The sequence below is a fragment of the Globicephala melas genome, chromosome 14 (assembly GCF_963455315.2).
Source record: "Globicephala melas chromosome 14, mGloMel1.2, whole genome shotgun sequence".
NCBI lineage: Eukaryota > Metazoa > Chordata > Mammalia > Artiodactyla > Delphinidae > Globicephala > Globicephala melas.
This window is the reverse complement of record NC_083327.1, coordinates 558514-581166: the sequence shown is the minus strand read 5'-3', so window position 1 is coordinate 581166 and position 22653 is coordinate 558514. Positions and strand designations below refer to the sequence as shown.

At 38.1% G+C, this 22653-nt stretch overlaps 1 pseudogene; it reads left to right on the top strand.

Moving 5' to 3' along the window:
- The first annotated feature begins 1302 nt into the window (after window positions 1-1302).
- Window positions 1303-2731, top strand: LOC115848661 (Krueppel-like factor 4 pseudogene; annotated as a pseudogene).
- Window positions 2732-22653: the final 19922 nt, after the last annotated feature.

Here is a 22653-nt window from a genome sequence, read left to right as displayed (position 1 = left end):
ACTCCCCTAGAATGATTCTTAACAAACCCGAAACAGGAGTAGATAATACAGATTACATTCTAAATCAGGAATGTGGTTAGAGAACACTAAAGTGTTTGGTGTGTAAATTGTGTGAAGGGCTCTAACTTTATCTGAAAAAAAATTATGAATATAAATAATTACTTATGGGTGAAGATGTCTGACAGTAGATGTTTTCAGTCCTTTATCTAATAGAAAGAAGGCACTGTGGCTATGGTGATTGACAGGAGTATAGAGGATATCACCAGAAACTAGGTCATCATAAAAATTTGATTTGGTGCAGCAGAAGAGAGTATTTGTTCTTTGGCAATACATACTTAATTCTCATAATAGAAATGTAACATATTTTCCTAGATAATAAGTTCCATTTTTCTCATATATCATTCATTCATTCAACAAATGTATACTGATCTCTTGTAATGAAATAGGCAGTGTTCCAGGTGCTCAAGTTACAAAAGAGAATCCAAATTCTAGGATGTGAACCCTCTGCTATGTGAAACTCTAGGAATTCACAGCTTAGGTGGGAGATATAAAAACAGATAAAATACAGTAAAACTTGATGAGCACTATATAGTTATATGAAAGCCAGAGGATAGAGTGACTAACTGTACATAAATTAAATAAGATATCATCAAATAAAGAAAGATCAAATAAATACAATTGAAAGAACTGCTTTTTGAAGAAAGAATGTCAACAATTTATTCATTTCTCTATGCCCCCATTTTCATATTTTTAATTTTATGTTGGAGTATAGTTGATTTACAATGTTGTGCTAGTTTCAGGTGCACAGTAAAGTGATTCAGTTATACATATACCTATATTCATTCTTTTTCAGATTCTTTCCCCATGAAGATTATCACAGAATACTGAGTAGCATTCCCTGTGCTCTACAGTAGGTCTTTGTTGATTATCCATTTTATAGATAGTAGTGTGTAGATGTCAATCCCCAACTCCTAATATATCCCTCCTCCACATGGGAGACAGGGTGTGGTGTGGACGCTGCTGAGTGGAAGAGAGCACAGCCCGGCCATCAGACCTACTTCCTCATCTTGCTGATTATCTATTTTTATGGGTTTACAACTTTTCTAAGAACTTTTGTATACAAAGGAACTTTTTTTTTTTAAAGTAATTTCCCCTTTATATTTAATCCAAAGAAGGATCTCGGGCAATTTGGGGTTTTTGGTTTTGGCCTCGTTTCTAAGTCTTTTTTCCTCTTTGTTGACTTTGGTGTTCGGGCACCCCCACTGCTTCGGATTCCTGAGGACCTTCTGGGCACCCACATTAATGAGGCAGCCACCTGGCGAGTCTGACTTGGCTGTCAGCGACGCACTGCTCCCATCCTTCTCCACTGTCCGTTCCGGCCCCCAGGGAAGGGGGAAGACACTGCGTCCAGCAGGTGTCCTAAATAACCGTGGGTGGGGGAGCTCTCCCACGTGAAGTGACTTCCCCCCGGGGCTTCCTGTCTGCCCCTACGACCTGGCGGCGGCGACCGTGGCCACCGACCTGCAGAGTGGCAGAGTCAGCGCGGCTTGCGACAGAGCAACCCGGCTCTCCTACCCTGGAGGGAGACGGAGGAGTTCAGTGATCTCCTGGACCTGGACTTTAATCTCTCCAACTCGCTGTCCCATCATGAGCCAGTGGTTTCCACCGTGTCGTCGGCATCAGCCTCATCCTCGTCCTCCCCTTCGAGCAGCGGTCCTGCCTGTGCACCCTCCACCTGCAGCTTCAGCTGTCCAGACCAGGCTGGGGGCGACCCAGACTTGGAGCCAGGCAGCAAGGGCGGTGGCCTGCTCCATGGCCGGGAATCTGCACCCCCTGCAACAGCTCCCTTCAACCTGGCAGACATCAACCACGTGAACCCCTCTGGCTGCTGCGTGGCTGAGCTCCTGTGGCCCGAATTGGACCCAGTGTACACTCCATGGTAGCAGCCGCAGCCGCCAGGTGGCTTGATGAGCACCTTGATGGGCAAGTTTGTGTTGAAGGCATTGCTGAGTGCCCCTGATCATCGGTGTTAGCAAAGGCAGCCTGGATGGCAGCCACTTGGTGGTGGCGGCACCCTACAGTGGTGGGCCGCCCCGCTTGTGCCCCAAGATCAAGCGTGAGGCTGTCTCCTCATGCATCCTGTCGTTCTGACCCTAGAGGCCCACTTGGTCACTGGACCCCCTCTCAGCAATGGCCACTGGCTGCTGGCGCATGACTTTCCCCTGGGGTCGCAGCTCCCCAGCAGGAGTACCCCAACCCTGGGTGCCGAGGAACTGCTGAGCAGCAGTCATCCTGCCCTGCCGCTACCCCAGGCTTCCATCCCCACCCAACTACCCTCCCTTCCTGCCCTACCAGATGCAGCCGCAGGTCCCACCGCTCCATTACCAAGAGCCCATGCCACCCAGTTCCTGCATGTGGGAGGAACCTGAGCCAAAGAGGGAAGAACGTCGTGGCCCCAGAAAAGGATGGCCACTCACACCTGGGATTATGCAGGCTGCGGCAAAACCTACAGGAAGAGTTCTCATCTCAAGGCACACACCTGTGAGTCCACCCAGGTGAGAAACCTTACCACAGTGACTGGGACGGCCGTGAGTAGAAATCTGCCCTCTGAGATGAACTGACCAGGCACTACCGCCAACACACCGGGCACCACCCCTTCCAGTGCCAGAAGTGCGACCCAGCATTTGTGAGTTTGGACCACTTCGCCTTACACGTGAAGAGGCACTTTTAAATCCCAAAACAGTGGGTATGACCCACCTTGCCAGAAGATAATTCAGTATTTTTTACCTTTCACACTGTCTTTCTGGTGAGGGAAGGAACCCAGCTGGAAAGCACTACAATCATGGTCAAGTTCCCAATGAGTGAACTTGTGAATGGATAATCAGGAGACCTGAGGAAACCAAACGACAAAGAACAGACGGGGTCTGTGACTGGATCTTCTATCATTCCAATTCTAAATCCAACTTGAATATATATTCCTGGACTTCGAAAACACCAAGGGGGCTACTGGAAGTGGTGGATATCAGGGTATAAATTAGATCAGTGAGTGTGGGGGAGGGAAGACCAGAAAACCTTGAATTGTTTCAATGCAATATAAGCATAAAGATCACCTTGTATTCTCTTCTAAAAGCCGTTATTATGATCTTAGAAGAAGAAGAAGAAAATCAGGTACAGAAAATGTGTTTTAATAGCCTAAACAACGGTGCTTGGTGAGTCTTGGTTCTAAAGGTGCCAAATGAGGCCAAAATTTTCAAACTGCTGCATACTTTGATGAGAAAATCTATTTTTGTCTTCGAGTCTACATTTATAACCTAAGTCAGGTAAATGCACCTGGTTTACTTTAACCTTTTTAGGCAGAGAGTCTTTTATGCACTGTGGTTTCAGTTGGGCAATAATTTGTACAATGGTTTATCTCCAAATATGTCTTAAGCAGAATTTTTTTATATATATAGTTCCTTGTCTTAATAAACATGTAATATAAATTTTAAAAAAATGATCTCACTGCAATTTATGTCAAAATGTTCTGCCTATATTTTCCTCTAAGAGTTTTATAGTATCTGGTCTTACATTTAGGTCTTTGATCCATTTTGAGTTTATTTTTATGTATGGAGTTAGAGAATGTTCTAATTTCATTCTTTTACATGTAGCTGTCCAGTTTTTCCAGCACCACTTATTGAAGAAACTGTCTTTTCTCCATTGTATATTCTTTTCTCCTTTGTCGTAGATTAATTGACCATAGGTGAGTGGGTTTATTTCTGGGCTTTCTACCCCCTTCCATTAATCGATATTTCTGTCCCTGTGCCAGTACCATACTGTTTTGATTACTGTAGCTTTATAGTAGAGTCTGAAGTCAGGGAGCCTGATTCTTCCAGCTCCATTTTTCTTTCTCAGGATTGCTTTGTCTATTCAGGGTCTTTTTTGTTTCCATACAAATTGTAAAATTTTTTGTTCTAGTTCTGTGAAAAATTCTGTTGGTAATTTTTTTTTAACATCTTTATTGGGGTATAATTGCTTTACAATGGTGTGTTAGTTTCTGCTTTATAACAAAGTGAATCAGTCATACATAAACATATGTTCCCATATGTCTTCCCTCTTGCGTCTCCCTCCCTCCCACCCTCCCTATCCCACCCCTCCAGGCTGTCACAAAACACCAAGCCAATATCCCTGTGCCATGCAGCTGCTTCCCACTAGCTATCTACCTTACTACGTTTGTTAGTGTGTATATGTCCATGACTCTCTCTCGCCCTGTCACAGCTCACCCTTGCCCCTCCCCATAACCTCAAGTCCGTCCTCTAGGAGGTCTGCGTCTTTATTCCTGCCTTCTGTTGGTAATTTGATAGGGATTGCATTGAATCTGTAGATTGCCTTGGGTAGTATAGTCATTTTGATGATATTGATTCTTCCAATCCAAGAACATGGTATATCTTTCCATCTGTTTGTGTCATCTTTGATTTTTTTCATCAGTGTCTTATAGTTTTCAGAGTACAGGTCTTTTGCCTCCTTAGGTAGGTTTATTCATAGGTATTTTATTCTTTTCGATGCAATGGTAAATGGTATTTCTTTCCTTAATTTCTCTTTCTGATCTTTTGTTGTTAATGTATAGAAATGCAAGAGATTTCTCTGTGTTAATTTTGTATCCTGCAACTTTACTGAATTCATTGATGAGCTCTAGTAGTTTTCTGGTAGCATCTTTAGGATTCTCTATGTATCATGTCATCTGTAAACAGTGACAGTTTTACTTCTTTTCCAATTTGGAATCTTTTTATTTCTTTCGCTTCTCTGATTGACATGGTTAGGACTTCCCAAACTATGTTGAATAAAATGGTAAGTGTGGACATCCTTTTCTTTTTCCTGATCTTAGAGGAAAGAGTTCAGCTTTTCACCGTTGAGTATGATGTTAACTGTGGGTTTGTCATATATTGCCTTTATTATGTTGAGGTAGGGAACTTACATATGCCCACTTCATGGAGAGTTTTTATCATAAATGCATGTTGAATTTTGGCAAAAGCTTTTTCTGAATCTATTGAGATGGTCATATGGTTTTAATTCTTCAATTTGTTAATGTGATGTATTATAATGATTGATTTGTGGATATTGAAAAATCCTTGCATCCCTGGGATAAATCCTACTTGATCATGGTGTATGATCCTTTTACTATATTGTTGGATTGCTTTGCTAGTATTTTGTTGAGGATTTTTGTATCTACGTTCATCAGTGATATTGCCCTGTAAATTTCCTTTTTTTTTTTTCTGGCATTTTTATCTGGTTTTGGTATCAGGGTGATGGTGGACTCATAGAAAGAGTTTGAAAATGTTCCTTTTTCTGCAATTTTTTGAAATAGTTTCAGAAGTATAGGTGTTAACTCTTCTCTAAATGTTTGATAGAATTTGCCTGTGAAGCCATTTGTTCCTGGACTTTCGTTTGTTGGGCATTTTAAAATCACAGATTCCATCTCAGTACTTGTGATTGGTTTGTTCATATTTTCTATTTCTTCCTGATTCAGTCTTGGAAGATTGTACCTTTGTAAGAATTTGTCCATTTCTTCTAGGTTGTCCATTTTATTGGCATATAGTTGCTTGTAGTAGCCTCTTACGACCCTTTATATTTCTGGGGTGTCTTGTAACTTCTTTTTCATTTCTAATTTTATTGATTTGAGCACTATTCCTTTTTTCTTGATGAGGCTGGCTAAAGGTTTATCAATTTTGTGTATCTTTTCAAAGAACCAGGTTTTAGTTTCATTGATCTTTTCTATTGTTTTCTTCGTCTCTATATCATTTATTTCTGTTCTCATCATTATGATTTATTTCCTTCTACTAACTCTGGGTTTTGTTTGTTCTTCTTTCTCTAGTTGCTTTAGGTGTGTGGCTAGGTTGTTTATTTGAGATTTTTCTTATTTCCTGAGGTAATATTGTATTGCTATAAACTTCCCTCTTAGAACTGCTTTTGCTTTGTCCTAAAGGTTTTGGATCATCATGTGGTTTTTTTCATTTGTTTCTAGGTGTTTTTTATTTCCTCTTTGATTGCTTCAGTGATCTATTGGTTGCTTAGTAACATGTTGTTTAGCCTACACATGTTTGTGTTTTTTACAGTTTTTTTTCTTGTATGAGATTTCTAATCTCAGAGCATTTTTGGTCAGGAAAGATGGTTGATATGACTTCAATTTTCTTAAATTTACTTAGGCTAGCTTTGTGGCTTAGGATGTGGTCTATCCTGGAGAACATTCCATATTCACTTGAAAAGAATGTATATTCTTCTGCTTTCAGATGGAATGCTCTATAAATATCAATTAATTCCAACTGATCTAATGTGTCTTTTTTTTTTTGCGATACGTGGGCCTCTCACTGTTGTGGCCTCTCCCATTGTGGAGCACAGGCTCCGGATGCGCAGGCTCAGCGGCCATGGCTCACGGGCCCAGCCGCTCCACGGCATGTGGGATCTCCCCGGACTGGGGCACGAACCCGTGTCCCCTGCATCGGCAGGTGGACTCTCAACCACTCTGCCACCAGGGAAGCCCTAATGTGTCATTTAAGGCCTGTGTTTCCTTATTGATTTTCTGTCTGGATTGTCTATCCATTGATGAAAGTGGGGTGGTAAACTCTCCCACTATTTTTGTGTTACTGTCAGTTTCCCCTTTTATGGCTGTTAGCATTTGCCTTATATTTTGAGGTGCTCTTATGTTGCGTGCATATATATTTACAATTGACATATTTTCTTCTTGGATTGATCCCTTGATCTTTATGTGGTATCCTTCTTTGCCTCTTATAACAGTTTTTATTTTAAAGCTTATTTTTTTCTGATATGAGTGCTGCTACTCCAGCTTTCTTTTGATTTCCATTTTCCTAAAATACCTTTTTCCACCCCCTCACTTTCAGTCTGTATGTGTCCCTAGAGGTGAAGTTGTTCTCTTCTAGACAGTGTATAGATGGGTCTTATTTTTGTATCCATTCAGCCAGTCTATGTCTTTTGGTTGGAGCATTTAATCCATTTACATTTAAGGTAATTATCAATATGTATGTTCTTATTACCATTTTGTTAATTGTTTTGGATTTGTTTTTGTAAGTTTTTCCCCTTTCTCTTTTAGTCTGTTGTCTTGTGATTTGATGTCTGTCTTTAGTATTGCGTTTGGGTTGCTTTTTCTTTTTTGTGTGTGTATCTATTGTAGATTTTTGGTTTAAGGTTACCATGAAGTTTTGATAGAGCAGTCTATATACATACAACATTGTTTTAAGTTGCTGGTCTCTTAATTTCATGTGCATTTCCAACATCCTGCATTTGCACTCTCCTCTTCTCACAATTGCTTGTTTTGATATCGTATTTATGTGTGGATGATTTCTTACCTTTACTGTATGTTTGCCTTTACTGGTGAGCTTTACCATTTATAATTTTCTTGTTTCTAGTTGTGGGCTTTTCTTTTCTGTCTAGAGAAGTTCCTTTAGCATTTGCTGTAAAGTTGCTTTGGTGGTGCTGAATTTGCTTAGCTTTTGCTTGTCTGTAAAATTTTGATTTCTCTGTCAAATCTGAATGAGAGCCTTGCTGTGGAGTACTCTTTGTTGTAGGTTTTCCCCTTTCATCACTTTAAACATATTGTGCCACTCCCTTTGGCCTGCAGAGTTTCTGCTGAGAAATCAGCTGATAGCCTTATGGGGAATCCCTTGTATGTTATTTGTTGCTTTTCTCTTGCTGCTTTTAATATTTTCTGTTTTTTGTCAATTTGATTAATATATGTCTTGGTGTGTTCCTCCTTGGGTTTGTCCTGTATGGGACTCTCTATGCTTCCTGGACTTGAGTGAGTCTTTCCTTTACCATGTTAGGGAAATTTTCATTTATTATCTCTTCAGATATTTTCTCAGGCCCTTTCTCTCTCTCTTTTCCTTGTGGGACCCCTATAATGTGAATGTTGGTGTGTTTAATGTTGTCCTAGAAGTCTCTTAGACTGTCCTCATTTCTTTTTTCTTTATTCTGTTCCACAGCAGTGATTTCCACCAATCTGTCTTCTAGTTCATTTATTCATTGTTCTGCCTCAGTTATTCTGCTATTGATTCCTTCTAGCATATTTTTTCATTTCAGTTATTGTATTGTTCATCTCTGTTTGTTTGTTCTTTAAATCTACTAGCTCTTTGTTAAACATTTCTTATATCTTCTCCATCTGTGCCTCCATTCTTTTTCTGAGATCTTGGATCATCTTTACTATCATTATTCTGAATTCTTTTTCAGGCAGATTGCTTACCTCCACTTCACATCGGTGTTCTTCTGGGGTTTTATCTTGTTCCTTCACCTGGAACATATTTCTCTGCCGTCTCATTTTGTCTAGTGTTCTGTGTCGTGGTCTCTATTCTGCAGGATGCTGAATTGTAGTTCTTCTTGCTTCTGGTGTCTTCCCCTTCATGGGTGAAGTTGGTCCAGGGGCTTGTGCAGGCTTCCTGGTAGGAGGGACTGGTGCTCACTGGTGAGTGGAGCTGGGTCTTGTCCCTCTGGTGGGCAGGGCTGTGTCAAAGGGTGTGTCTAGAGGTGGCTGTGGGCTCAGGAGGACTTTATGCAGCCTGCCTTGATGGGTGGTGCTGTGTTCCCACCATGTTGCTTGTTTGGCCTGAGGTGCCCCAGCCCTGGACCTTGCAGGCTGTTGAGTGGGACCAGGTCTTGGTGACAAAATGATGACCTACAGAAGTGATCATGCCTAGGAATATTCACTAGGGGCTTCAACCTCCAGTGTCCTTGCCTCCCACAGTGGGCCATAGCTGACTCCCTCCTCCCCTGGAGACACTCCAAAACCTGCAGTTAGGTCTGGGCCAGGGTCCTATGGTGTCCCTGCTTTGCCCTGGGTCCCAGTCCATGTGAAAATTGTGTGAACCCTCCAATAGTGGAGTCTCTGTTTCCCCCTGTCCTGTGGAGCTCCTGAACTGAAGCCCTGCTGGCCTTCAATGTCAAATGCTCTGAGGAATCCTCCTCCTGATGCCAGACCCCAGGCTTGGGAACCTGATGTTGGTCTCAGAACTCTCACTTCTGTGGGAGAACCTTTGCAATATAATTATTTTCCAGTTTGTGGGTCACCCACCTGGCAGGCATGGAATTTGATTATATTGCAAAAGTGTCCCTGCCTTCTGTCTCATTGTGGCTTCTTCTTTTTCTATGGATGTAGAATATCTTTTTTGGTAGGTTCCAGTCATTTTTTGTTGATGGCTGTTCAGCAGTTCATTGCGATTTTGCTTTCATGAGAGGAGGCGAGCTCAAGTTGTTCTACTCTGACAACTTGTCTACAATCATTAAAGTTATAAATGCCCATGGTTTAAAGAGTTAAACAGTTCTTTGTTCTACCTCTTTTTCTCCTCCAAAGACATCCATTCTCAATTTCTTTAGCTATATCTTTTGTTTGTACTCAATATGTCTAAAAATTATACTTAAATTACTATTTATTCCTCTGTAATTGTTTGGCATTAACTACTGACTTCTCACATTGGATAAATGAGGATTTAACTCTTTTTCCTCCCTCCTCCCTGAATGCACATGCACACTTTCAATTTTCCTAATCATCTTAATAAAGTATTGTGATTTTAGTAGAACAAATATTTAGTCTTTACATTGTGAATGTAATTCACAATTGTAACGCTATCCACAATTGAGCCATGTAGTATTATTATATGATAATTTTTCCTTGCTCATATAATTTTTTCTTTTCCATGGAGTTGATAGGCATAGAGTAGTATAATTAAACAGTTAGTTTAGAAATCCTACTAGAAGATTAAAGGAAGAAAGGGAATTTTAAGGGAGTTTGGAAGACTGTTGTAAGCCAGTGACCACTTAAGAAAATAATCCAGTAGCCTAGCAACAATTTATTTTACCTTGAAGGAAGACCAGGTGCATTTAAGCACCAGGCACACTCAAACCACAAACCCTGATAATTAAAACACATGACAATAGATATGGGGTCTGAATCTTGTTACATGAAGTCAGGAAGTTAATGGTCCTCAAAGAGTAGAATCTCTGCATGTAACCAAGACAGGAATACAGGTGAAAGGGGAAACAAACTAGGTGAAAGGGGACATTATACAAAAACCTGGGATGAATCACCATATTTTAGTATATGTTACCACCATTTTGTTAATATACCTATGATTTAAATAGCACCATGACAGTCCCTGTTATACGATACAGGGTCAAAGGAGGAACTAATGACATAAGCCTTGATGTCTACCCAAAAATGAGGAAGAAGGGAGTCTTATCTCCTCCCAATTTTCTTTGATTTTAAAAATGTAACGCTCTTTGTTCTTAGGGCTGCGCTCCCTTGCCTACCTGCTCATATCTCTCACAAGCATCCCTCGCTAATAAACTCATTTTTTGCCTGTCACTTTGCCTCTTGCTGAATTCTCTCTGTGCCGAGACAAAAGAACCTGAGCTTCAGTAAGTCCTGTGGCCAGGTGTACAGTTTCAATCAAAAGACTGTGGGTTTGAGTTCCCTTCTACATCAGAGACTGTGGGTTCAAGTCCCAATCTGAAGTGCAGCTGGCTTCAAGTCCTATCCAAGGTGTGTGGTTTCAGAGTTAATAATTGGCTTTTTTTCCTAGTTGCTTACTATCCCATATATATATTAGAAATTCATCCTCAATTATTTCCCAACATTCATGTACAAGAGGTATTTTATTAACTTATTCTTCTTGTAAATTATTTCTTGGGCTTTTGTCCTGAACATATCTGATAGTACTTTACTGCTTATAAAAGTAAAGTACTATCATATATGTCATTCAGCTGTCATTCTGAGATTTCACCTTATCAATTTCCTGGGGATTCCCTTTACTCTCCACCATTTGGATCTCCTGTTACTTGGTTTTATGGTTTTCCTCTGTATTGGTTTCCTATTTCGAAGAAACACATCTTTCATCAGTTTTTTGAGAAAAGTATATGAGTGGTATGTGAAACATGTCTTCATTTTGCTCTTCACTTGATTGTTAGTTTTGACTCAGTATAGAATTATGGGTTAGACAATTTCCCACATGATTCTGAAATTCTTTCTCCATTGTTTTCTAAGTTCCAATGATGTTATTAAGAAGTCTGAGTTCATTCTGATTCCTCATCCATGGTATGTGTTAACATTCTGAAATTTTATGACGGTGAGTCTTGTATCAATTGTAATCTACTTAGCTAGGTATACAGAGTACCATTTCATTCTGGAAACTCATGCCCTTCAATTCTGGGAAATAAATATTTTTGAAGGTTTATTTCCCTCTATTTTCTCTCATCTTTTTCAGAATCTTTTATTATTCATATGTTGAACCTCCTGGATTGGTAATCTTTTTCTTTTTTAATCCCTTCTATCTTATTTTCCATTTCTTTGTTTTATTTCTCTTATTTTTGGAAAGTTCTATGTGGTACACTGCATTGTTTCCTGGTTTTCCTCACTAATTATGTGGGAATAGCTCTCTGAGTTTTGTTAAATGTTTGGTACAATTTTTCTTACTGCTTTATTCCACCCAGATCTTTTTTCTTTTGTCCCCATTTCCATTTTCTTTTCTCGCTTTTTGCTTATGGTATTTTGTTAACTTTTTTTTTGAAAGAGGCAAAAGTAAGTGCATGTATTAAATGTGGCATTTCTCCCCAAAAGGCCTCATCAACATTTTAAGAAAAGCTTATAAAGGTAAAAGATGTATTTTATCCTAAACAATCAGGTAAGAAAATTGGTTGGTTAATCAAGAAAGTCAGCAGAAATAAGGAATCATAAAAAAGAGTAAATATTTTAAACATATTATTTTAAATTGAGTTGTATAATTATACATTTGTTAACCAACATATTGAATTTAGAACAATGTCTTTTTTTGAGTATACATCCATTGGTTTGAATCTCATATTGTGTTTCCTGCAAAAAACCATTATCATAGTGCATCATATAAGAATAATATAAGATTTTTTGTTTTTTGTTTCTTGGATGCTAGGTCTTAAAAACCATTGTAAGACAATCTGAAAGAGAATTCTAAATTTAACAAATTGTTTTAATTTTTTTTACATTTATATTACCCAAACGGAATTCAACAATTTGTATTTGACATATACTGCTATGAACTGATCTCTCATAAATTGGATTAGTGCCCTTATGAAAGAGACTCCAGAGAGCTCCCTCACCCTTTCTGCAAAGTTAGGACACAGTGAGAAGACAGCTGTCTATGAATCAGGAAGCTGCCCTCCCCAGATGTTGAATCTGTTCTTGATCTTGAACTTTCCAGGCTCCAGAACTGTGAGAAATAAATTTCTATTGTTTATAAGCTACCCATTCTATGGTATTTTGTTATAGAAGCCCAAACTATGACATGTATTATATTTTCAAGTCTTTCTAAAACATTCAGCTTAGATTTGAAGAAATGTTAAATATCTTTCTTCATATTAGTTTACATAATGTTTAATTAAATTGCATGTATGCAATAACCAGCACAACTATGATAAACAATTGTGAAAATAACCACAGTCAGTATACAACTAGACTGGTGGGAGAAGAAGCTGGGCGGGTCGGGGGAGACTGTTAAAACAGTTAATCTTGAGGTTTAGTGCAGGAAGAGTCCAATTATAATGAGGAGGGGCTAAAGATAATTTGATTAGTAGGTTAGATGATGACGTACAGGCCCAATGAGTACAACAGAGTTGGAAGGATGCTCAGTGAGTAGGTTGTCACTAGAAATGAGAATCTGAATTAAGATCTCTTTGACTTAATAATGTGCAGTTTATGCCTCTATTGGGCAGATAAGACAGCTCTTCATGACATGGAAAATCTTATAAATGAAGAATAACTAAGTTCTAACAACTTAGTAAGATCTAATAGTTTATCTGATTTATTTGTCAGAAATGTACCAACTCTGTGTTTTATGACACAACAATTTTTCCATTTTACTTCAAATATTAGAATTAGGACGAGTGATTAATTTGGAGGGTTAGGAAAAAGTTGTGGCTGTGGATGCAAACTGTATTTAGATTGTTGTGTTTTATGTAAATAATATTGATTATCTGGCAACTTCAGGTATAAGTTTTTACTTCATCTTGATTCTACAAAATAGATAGATGCATTATTAAATTTTATAAAGAGAATCAGCATTTAGGTTTGGATGAAAAACAACCAAGTGAACAGGTAAATAGGTTAATTTTAAGCTTTTTAAGTTTTAAAAGAGAAATGAAAACACTTTCAAATACTCATTTTTGTAATTAAGAACAGAGATAAAAATTTCTCAGCAATATAGCAACTGTTGTACACAGTATGTTTGAATTTTATATTGCAGTTTGAGTAGAAAGAAACAAAGAGGGTAAACGGAGAAGATATTGACATTCATAAGGTAGGAAAGAGAGACAACTGGAACGATGATCAAAGAAATAAAGGAAAAGGTAGAGTTGATTACAACAAACATAAAATAATGACTATGCAATTGCAGAGATAGAACAAGAGAGTCAGGCCCAGCTGACTAGTTGGAGTTGGGCCTGGACTTTCTTGGGCCTAGATGCCCTGGAAAGGAGTGATCAGCTGTGGAGACTATACATCACACAAGGAGGAGGGTACAGAGGGTTTGACTGGATTCAGAAAAAGCCTCCTACCATCCCCCATCAACTAGACTTGAAGTTGTGGTTGAAGGCAGCAAACTCCCTTTGAGAAAGCATTTCCTATTTCCTCTGACTGAGTTAGGATTGTTTCTGGGACCATGTAGAGCAGCTTGTAGATGATTTCTGTGCTCATTGTGGACAGCTGTAATGGCTGGGGTTCTTCAGAGACTGACATTTGGAGAATTGAAAAGGCTAAAGAAAGATGACAGTAGTTATACAACACAGGACCAGAATTAATTTAGAGACTAGAAGTGATGCTAGAAAGGAAAATAAGAATAGAAATTACAAATAAGTAGATCTTTGCCATCAGTAAAAATCTGGGTCACTTACAGGTGTATTTTTCCAAATATGTTTTTGTCTGTGGACTTCGATAGCATAGTTGTCTAATAAATATTTCATTATCTCAGTCTAACAATAGATTTCATTCCAGAATACAATTGTTATATAACAAAACCAGTATGTTGCAGAAAATGTTGATCAACACAGTTTTAAGCTTTGTATATCCTTTGTTTGTAGGGAGTCAGGCATAAATGAACATTTGTCATTAGACTTTTCTAGTGCATTTCTAGTGTATTGTGCCTTGGGCATGACACATCAGAGTCTGGTGCTTATCTTTTGTTACCTGTCAGACCCCTCTGGAAAGAGCCTCTATGCAATTCATCATCTGCAGTGTTTGTTTTGGGTATACATATAAATACATGTTGAATGCATTTGTTGGGGAGACTGTGGTTTCCTAAGCCAACTTAAGTAAAACTGTGTGAGATGAATGATGAAGGGGACCTTCTGAAGGAGGTATGAAGTTAATAATTAACATGTTATTTATCAAAATACTGACAGCAAAGCTTTTTATTATTCTATGTCAACTGTTTGAGTGTCAGAATGAATAAGGACAACGTGATTACACTTGTTTTATGTCTGCACTGGGGAAGTTTATGAAGAAACTCTCTACTACACATTGAGTTTATAAATGTAATAAAAACTAAATTCAGAATTTGCATTAGGAAAGCATATTTAGTTTGATGAATCATTTAAAATAACTTCATTAGACACTGAGTTTGAAGCATAAGTATGATGTAAAAATTTGTATGCCTATTTTGGTTGTTATTGAGAGAACAATCTTTGTTTTCCCAAAGTTTTTGTTTCATTCAAACAAAAATGCTTTGAGGTTAAATGACTAAAGGTAAGAAGCCATTTTCAAATTATATTTGAAATGCACGTCATTTCAAATAGTGACAGCCACTCATCTCTTTTAGAATATATTTAAACAACTCAGTTGTCAACATGTAGCATTTCTCATTACTTCTTAATGTGTATATACCCAACTTTGACTCCTGTTATTCTCACAGACCATTCTGAAAGTCTAGAATGTAGACTGGGATGTATGTTGTGGTCAAGTCTGGGAGTATGTGGGTTTTCATTAGTTGAAGTTAAGAAAATACTGTGTAAGAAGCATGCCTACTCTGTGTGAGGCACAGTGTTAGACCAATGCACTGTGTTTGAAATAGTGGCAAATAGAGAATAGACTCCTCCATCTAGTGGGGAAGACAGCTAAATACCTAAGGAAGCGGGACTTGCCTGGTGGTGCAGTGGTTGAGACTCCGCCTGCCGATGCGGGGGACATCGGTTCGAGCCCTGGTCTGGGAGGATCCCACATGCCATGGAGCAACTAGACCTGTGTGCCACAACTACTGATCCTGCGTGCCACAGCTACTGAGGCCCGTGTGCCTGGAGCCCATGCTCCACAGCGAGAGAGACCACCGCAGTGAGAAGCCCGCGCACCACAGTGAAGAGTAGACCCCGCTTGCCACCACTAGAGAAAGCCTGCACGCAGCAATGAAGACACAACACAGCCAAAATAAATAAATAAATAAATAAATTTATTAAAAAAAGAAAACAAACACCTGAGGAAAAATGGGATAACTGCTGTGTCTAATGAGCATAAGCAGTGTGCTTTGGGATGGAGACAAGTGCTTTCCACGAGGAAACCGGGTTACACTGTGTGAAGAAGGGACCCACTGCGGAGTGGCTGTGGCTTATCAAGTAGTGTCCTTTCATTGTCAGAGGCATCAAATGATAGACATGTGTAAGAGAACAAGTTAGTCTGAAAGTAAACTTGTAGCTGCAAATGATGGCTTAGAGAAAGTAGTTAGTATACACATAATAGCTTTTAGAAATTTTGATTTCTAACTATTTAATTTCTTCTTGGATTAGGTTTTACTACTCCTGAGCCTATGGCAGAACTGTGTTTTCTCCCCCACCTTCCACAATTTTAAGGATTCCAGGTGACCCAGATTTTGTGAAAATATATGAGTCACACTCTCCCCAAGACCAGCCTAGACCAAATGTTGATAGTTCACTCTTAGGAGAATACAAAAACCAACAATACGATTTTAAAGTACACAATTTTTACAACAAAAGACATATTCTGCCTTTTGGGAAAAAGTTCCCTGCTAACTGGGATGGACATTATATTTAATAGATGTAGTAAAGGTGAGTCTTGGTGTCCACTTTGCCCAACTCTTCATTGAATAACCTCCTCTGTGTTTTCCTGCCTAGGGTCATATTTCAGAGAGAGAATGAATATGAGAGGAGCGAGGGAGATGGTGTATGATATCCTTTTCCTGTTAACTGATGCCTAGAAAAGGACAGTGATTGTGTGCTGTACCAGACACTCTGGTAAAGTAAGCAGCAGCAGCACGAGGTTAACAAAGGCCCAATGGATTCAGGAGGGTGGATTAGATGTAGGAAGAAAATCCCCAGGATGATCATGTACCCAATCTGAACAAATTCTTTGTCAGAATCTTCAGTAAAAATGAACTGTTATTAACCTTAGATATGGTATGTCCCTAAAGAATATTTTATTGACATTCCCTATTCCGATGTCATGAAGTCGTGTGTTCAGTCAAATTCTTATCAACAGTGAAAAGAAAATAGATCAAAAACACATTCTTATTCCTCAAAATACACCCTATGGGTGTATGACATTGGGAAACTGAGAAAAATAGCAGCACATCAAGTTATCAAAATTAAAATCTATCTATCAAAAACCTTGAGTGCGGCACTGAGTTGCGTGATACACCAAGAGACCTGGGTAAGATCTGCTCTCTGCCCTGTAGATGCTTATGGCTCAATACAGAAAACATCCACCCAGGTGGACACAAAAGGCTGAGCCTTCCACATTGAAATGTGGAAGAGAAATGGGTGCCAGCTGGGGTGAGACCAGAGGCTTCTCTTCCTCTGCAGCCTCTGTGTGTGTTGGCAGCAAGCATGGCACCGGGGGAGGCTGTAACTGACTGAGGCCGCACTCAAGGCTACAGATTTACCTACCCTACTTTTCCTGCTCTATGCTACTGTGTGTGCAAGTTGCTAAGGACTTCTTGATCCTATTTTTATATTTTAAATGTGTTTTGTCTTTTAGGATTCAAAGTCTTGTTTTCAAGGTTTTTAGCTCATTTTATACTTATTTTCATTTGCCTCAAATGTACCTCCTTCCAGTTCATTAAACGCCTCTCTCAATGTTAAAAATTAGGTTTGTGTTTCACATGCAGTGACTAAGAGTACATTCCCTGAAGCCAAAATGTCTGTGTTTTAATCTCAGCTCTATTACTCACTATCGGTGTCACATAGGGCAAATTATTGGACTTCTCTGTGCTTCATTTGGACATTAATATTACCAAATGGAAGAGGTATTGTGGAGGGATTAAATGTCGTAATACATGCAAAGTGCTTAGAATAGTGCTTACAACACAGTGAGCACTCATGAAACAGGAATTAGTTATCATACATACTTTAGTATATTTTAGACTGACTAGTAATATCTTCCCTAAGTTTTCATTTTTACAGCCTTAAAGAGTTTTACACTTTTTATTTACATGGTAGAACTTCATTTGCTTTTCTATGTCATAATGAAATAATTATATGTGGTATACATTTATATAAACACACATCTATTCACTTCTAGCCCATTAAGTCTTTCCTAAGGTATAGTGATGAGAACTATATTTAGTATTCTAGTTATAGGCACATCATATTTTTAAAAAGATAGAATGCCTTCTCCTGTCATATTTAAAATATTTTTGATGAGACCCAGTATTTTTATCTACTGCAGCCTATCAGTTGATATTTTCACCAACAGTTCTATAATGTTCTTGGATCTTATTTCAACTATATTACAAGAATCCATTATCATAAATATTATATTATATGCTAAATGTACATTAAAATTTTTCTACAAGTCTTTTCTTAGTATTGAAGTATATTTGTTGCTTTTCTGCCCATGCACAAAGCCTTCAAAAATTACTTTGATCCTATCTACACAGATAAATATATTTTTAGGTGAAAATCTTAATTTCTCTGGAAAATGTGGAGATTTCTTTTTTGGTTCACTTATGAAAAAGCAAAGTAAGACTGGTATACTAGCACCAAGCCCAGGGAATTGACCGAACGTTTTGCTTCCTTTATTATTTCAGCTTCCTTTGTTATTTAGTTTCATGTTATGAAAATAACATGGTGTTAGACCTTTATAAGAACATTTTTCCCTTATCTGAAACTATTGATTAGGCTTTTTTTTTCTTGTATAGAATGTACTGTTGCATATTTTGCTTTGCCCCCGAAGTTGCGATTTTCTCTGGGCTTGGTGCTGATGTTGCTTGTTTGCCATCTTGCTGGGAATGGAAGCAAGATCCAGAACTCTCCACTTGAGGAACAGCCATATCATTTACACTGTGACAATTGCTTCACACAGAGGCTTTTTATAATGATAGTTTCTCTATAATTCTTGGGCGGATGTGGATATATATTATGTTCCACCTAATCTGCCAACTAGTATATAGATTATCTTATTGCAAAGGTGGTGAGCATCTATGGTGGTAGAACTGGAAATGATCTGGGTCATCTCTGACATTTGACTCTCTAACCTTTCCACAAATGAACTTGAGGATAAGAAGCTTGACACTTTTCCAAATAGCCCATCCCATGTTAGCCCATTATATTAAGTAAAATTTGGATTCTCTGTAACTTCCAAAAAATTTATTTGTATTTTTCGTCGATGCATAGTTTCACTTCAAAGGATGGAGATGGCACTCTTCGGTTGGAATGTGAAGTTTAAAAAAAACCCTCAGATTTCTTATTGCTTTTCATGTATTCAGATGAAGGTTCCTAAAATGCAACACAGTTTAAGGATGAAAATTCTTTAAAATATAAAGATGAAGGTCTAGTTTTTATAATAAGTAGATATGTAGATAGTGTCTTTGTAAGAATATCTTATTTTCTATAAGTTGGGTCCTTGTGCATAATGATCTCAGGGACTCTCTAATTTAGTGAAAGACTAAAGTGACTTTGCAGAGACAGCTTGGTGGAAGGAGTGAATTACTCACTAAGCCATAAAGCGGTGTGGAAGTTTTTCTTTTTCTATTTAATTATTTATTGCCATGTGGGATCTTAATTCCCCTACCAGGGATCGAACCTGTGTCCCCTGCAGTGGAAGCTCAGATTCTTAACTACTGGACATCCAGGGAAATCCCTGAAATTTTTAAATAAACTCCAAATGATGTTCATTTATCTGGGAAGCCAGACAACTTAAAAGGAGAATAATTTGACTAAGGTTTTAAATAAGACATGGAACAGATCAGCGTATACAAACATAGTTAACTGCCAGTGAATATTTTCACTGAAAGTGAATATTTTGGTTCTCTTTAATGTTTCTGAGTTTTCTTTATTTTCTTTCATATAGTTCTTTAATGTTTAAAACATTCTTTTGAAATATTAGCATGTTTCAGCTATGCTATAAGGAAGCATTGGAAATAAGATTCTATATTTTAAAGGGAGTAATCATAACCCTGGAGATAAGGTGTTTTGAGGATAAATATGGTGAATAAAACCCTGAAGGAAATTATGAAATGGTGAAATTAATGGGGAGAGGGGACAGAGTTGTGGAGCAGCTTGTCACCAGCAGAAGCTTCTCTTTCTCTAAGCCCTTCTCGAGAAAACTTTGAAGGATTCCACATAATATTTTATCTAGGAAAGCTGTTTTGATTATGTCAACCTATTGGATTACTATCAAGTCCTGTTGGACATTTAAAGAAATCTCATTTGGTATTATTTATGAAGGAGAGATCTGAATCAAATGTCCCTTCTGGCCTTGTGTTTCAACATGGTAGACCTTGGTTGCCATTAATTCATTCATTTATTAGAAAATACTTAATCAATTTCCATTTTATTCTAGTCAATATATTAAGCTCAAGGGTATATCTAAAATGGCCCCTTCTAGGACTCTCCAATCCCTTGACTAGGTTCTCTTTGTCAGTCTTTCCTGATTTCACTTCCTATGCCATCTGTCTTGGATTTCATGTCTCATTATTTTAGCCTCTTACTTGCCAATATCTTCAACTTATTTTTGTCATTGTCTTCCTGAGTTTGTATCATCACAAAACCTCAACCATGTGTTTTTCACAACACCAACAGAGCTTTGCTGGAGAAAAATAATTTACCTGTGAAGATTGGTGCCACTAAAACTTTAAAGTCTTCAGTTCTTTTAGACACTAGACATTTTTGTTTCCTGAGTTGGATTTTTCTTGTTCTCTGCTATGTCTATGTCAAACCACTTCCATTCTTCTTAAACCTTTAGTTTTCCATACACTTACTGTCTGAGCATACCCAGAATGGATAAGAAAGATCAAAGTTTAAAATTAGTTTTAAATTCAGATTCTGCCACTCATTAGGTGCAATTAATCTTACTGAGGTACAGTTATGTCATCTGAAAAGCACTCATTAAACGTTGAGGATTCCTTCTTTCTCTCCTACTCCTAATTCTCCTCTTCCTCCAGATTTTTCCTCTTCTCCCCTCCTCTAAACTTCTATCTTCTATCTTCTTTACTTCCTCTTATGGAAGGAGATATATTAAAGTTATTCCTTCATTTCAACTCTAGTTTCCATAATTTTTGCCCTTTCAGGGATCTCGCTTTATCCTTTTTCTCCTTTCTTCAACATCTCCTTCTTTATAGACTCCTTTCATTAAGTATTTAAATACAATACACGTAAGTCTTTTCTTCCTAAAAGCAACATAAGCTTTTCTTGGACCCCTAGGCACTACTCTCCCATTGGCCATCCTGTCTGTCTTCTTCTCTTGTATTTTTGAGTTGTATTTCCTGCCTGTCTCCACTCGATGGTGGTGGACATCTCTGGTGCACTTATTGTGTGTGGACCCAGGACTGAACACTTCTCAGTCCTCCTCAGTTTACTGCATTCTGGCTGCTGCTTACATTCTTCCACTGAAACTGCTCTTACCAAGGCCTCCAGTGACCTTGTTGCAAAAAACGATGGGCAAGTTTTAATGCTAACTTTATTTATCATTTCAGTAGCATGGCCTATTGGTGCTCCCTTCTTTGAAATACAGCTTTTATCTTTTTATGTCAATGAAGCCATGCTGTCCCAGTTTTTTCTTTCACATTCTCATCCTTTGTTCTCTGACTACTGTCTGAGATTCAATTTCTATGTTTAATCATTAAATATTGCTGTTCTCATTTTTATCTTAGTCCTTATTTTTTTCAGTCTCTGCTCTTTTTTTCCTTAATAATTCCAACCACTGTCAGGCCTTTGCTTTTTTCCTTTTGTTTCATCTTTTGGGTTCTGACCCATATGGCTAATATTTGCTGGGTACCTCCAGATGACACACTTATCTTAGATTCTATATACCCGAAATAGAACCCAGAAACTCTCCTCTCAGGTCTCCTCCTCATTTGGGTTTCCTGGTCAGAAACCTTACTGCTATCTTTAATCCTTCTGTCTACTTTATTTCCTATATCCAGTCGAACACCAACCTGCCAAATCTACCTCCCCAATATATCTGTAGTATGCTCATTTATTGCCTCATCTCTACAGCCATTATCCTAGTTCAGATCACTGTAATCTATACCCTAGACTGCCCAAGTGGATATTGGGAGGTCTAAGTAGTTCCTTGGTTTATGGCTGCAGAAGTTCTTAATTCTAGAAGGGGCACCTAAATACATACTTGGCACTTAAGGAATCATGATACTTGGGCTAAACTAATCATTGCCTTAAGGTTTGGAGAGATTGGTAAGGCTGGGTTATGCAGGGCCTCAGAGAATACTAATTTGAATTTTTCCTGAAGGAGATGGGAAACTGTGGAAGTATCCTAAGCAGAGAAATAACAAGACCAAAATTGTGATTTAGAGAAGTGTTATGGGCAGAAGTCTGGAGGATGGGTAGGAGAATGGTAACACTGAAGGTAAGGAGAAAGTTGGTTATGACTGTGGTAATCTAAGAAAAATGTGGGAAATGGAAGCACGTACTTTTAAATGGGGAATTGTTGAACAGAATTACCACACTGTATTCAACTCTTCCTACTTTATGCTGCTTTCAAGTTTTCACTATTATAACAAAGATGGCACTGGACATGCATATAACTTTACATATTTTGAATTATTTTCTTAGACCAAGTTGCCGGAAGTAGGAGAATGTTTAATAGGTGTGGATGTTTTTAGATAAGCTGATGTGAGTTTAGAATGTGTTCTTTGAAGTATCTTTCTACAAATATTTTGAACACATTTCTTCCCCTTTTCTTTGAAGAATACATTCTAAGGAAACTGAAATTCTTTTCTCTTTGATATATTCTTTTAAATTTGATAATCATTGATCCTTTTTAACATTATTTCTAACACAGGTTAAAACTTGATGTGGCTTTTTTCCCCCTGTGCTGTACAGTAGTTCCTTGTTTGTTATACATTTTAAATATAACAGTGTGTACATGTCAACCCCAAACTCTGATTTTATTAATGAGGGGAGGTACATGAAAAAGCAAGCAAGCAAATACAAAAACAAAAATTAAAAAGAAACAAACAAAAAAATACTTGATGTAGGGATGTGGGATTTTTTTTTTCTTGCTGGCTGTTTCATGCATCTCCCCTCATCAACAAAATCAGAGTGTATGGTAAATGCATTAATAATTGTACCACAGACTATACCCAGTATACAGGGGTTAAAACAAGGATTTTTAAAGTATTGACATTGAAAAGGTAACTGTTAGAGAAAATTAAAAATAAATGAACAGAATCAGTGATATCTAGAATC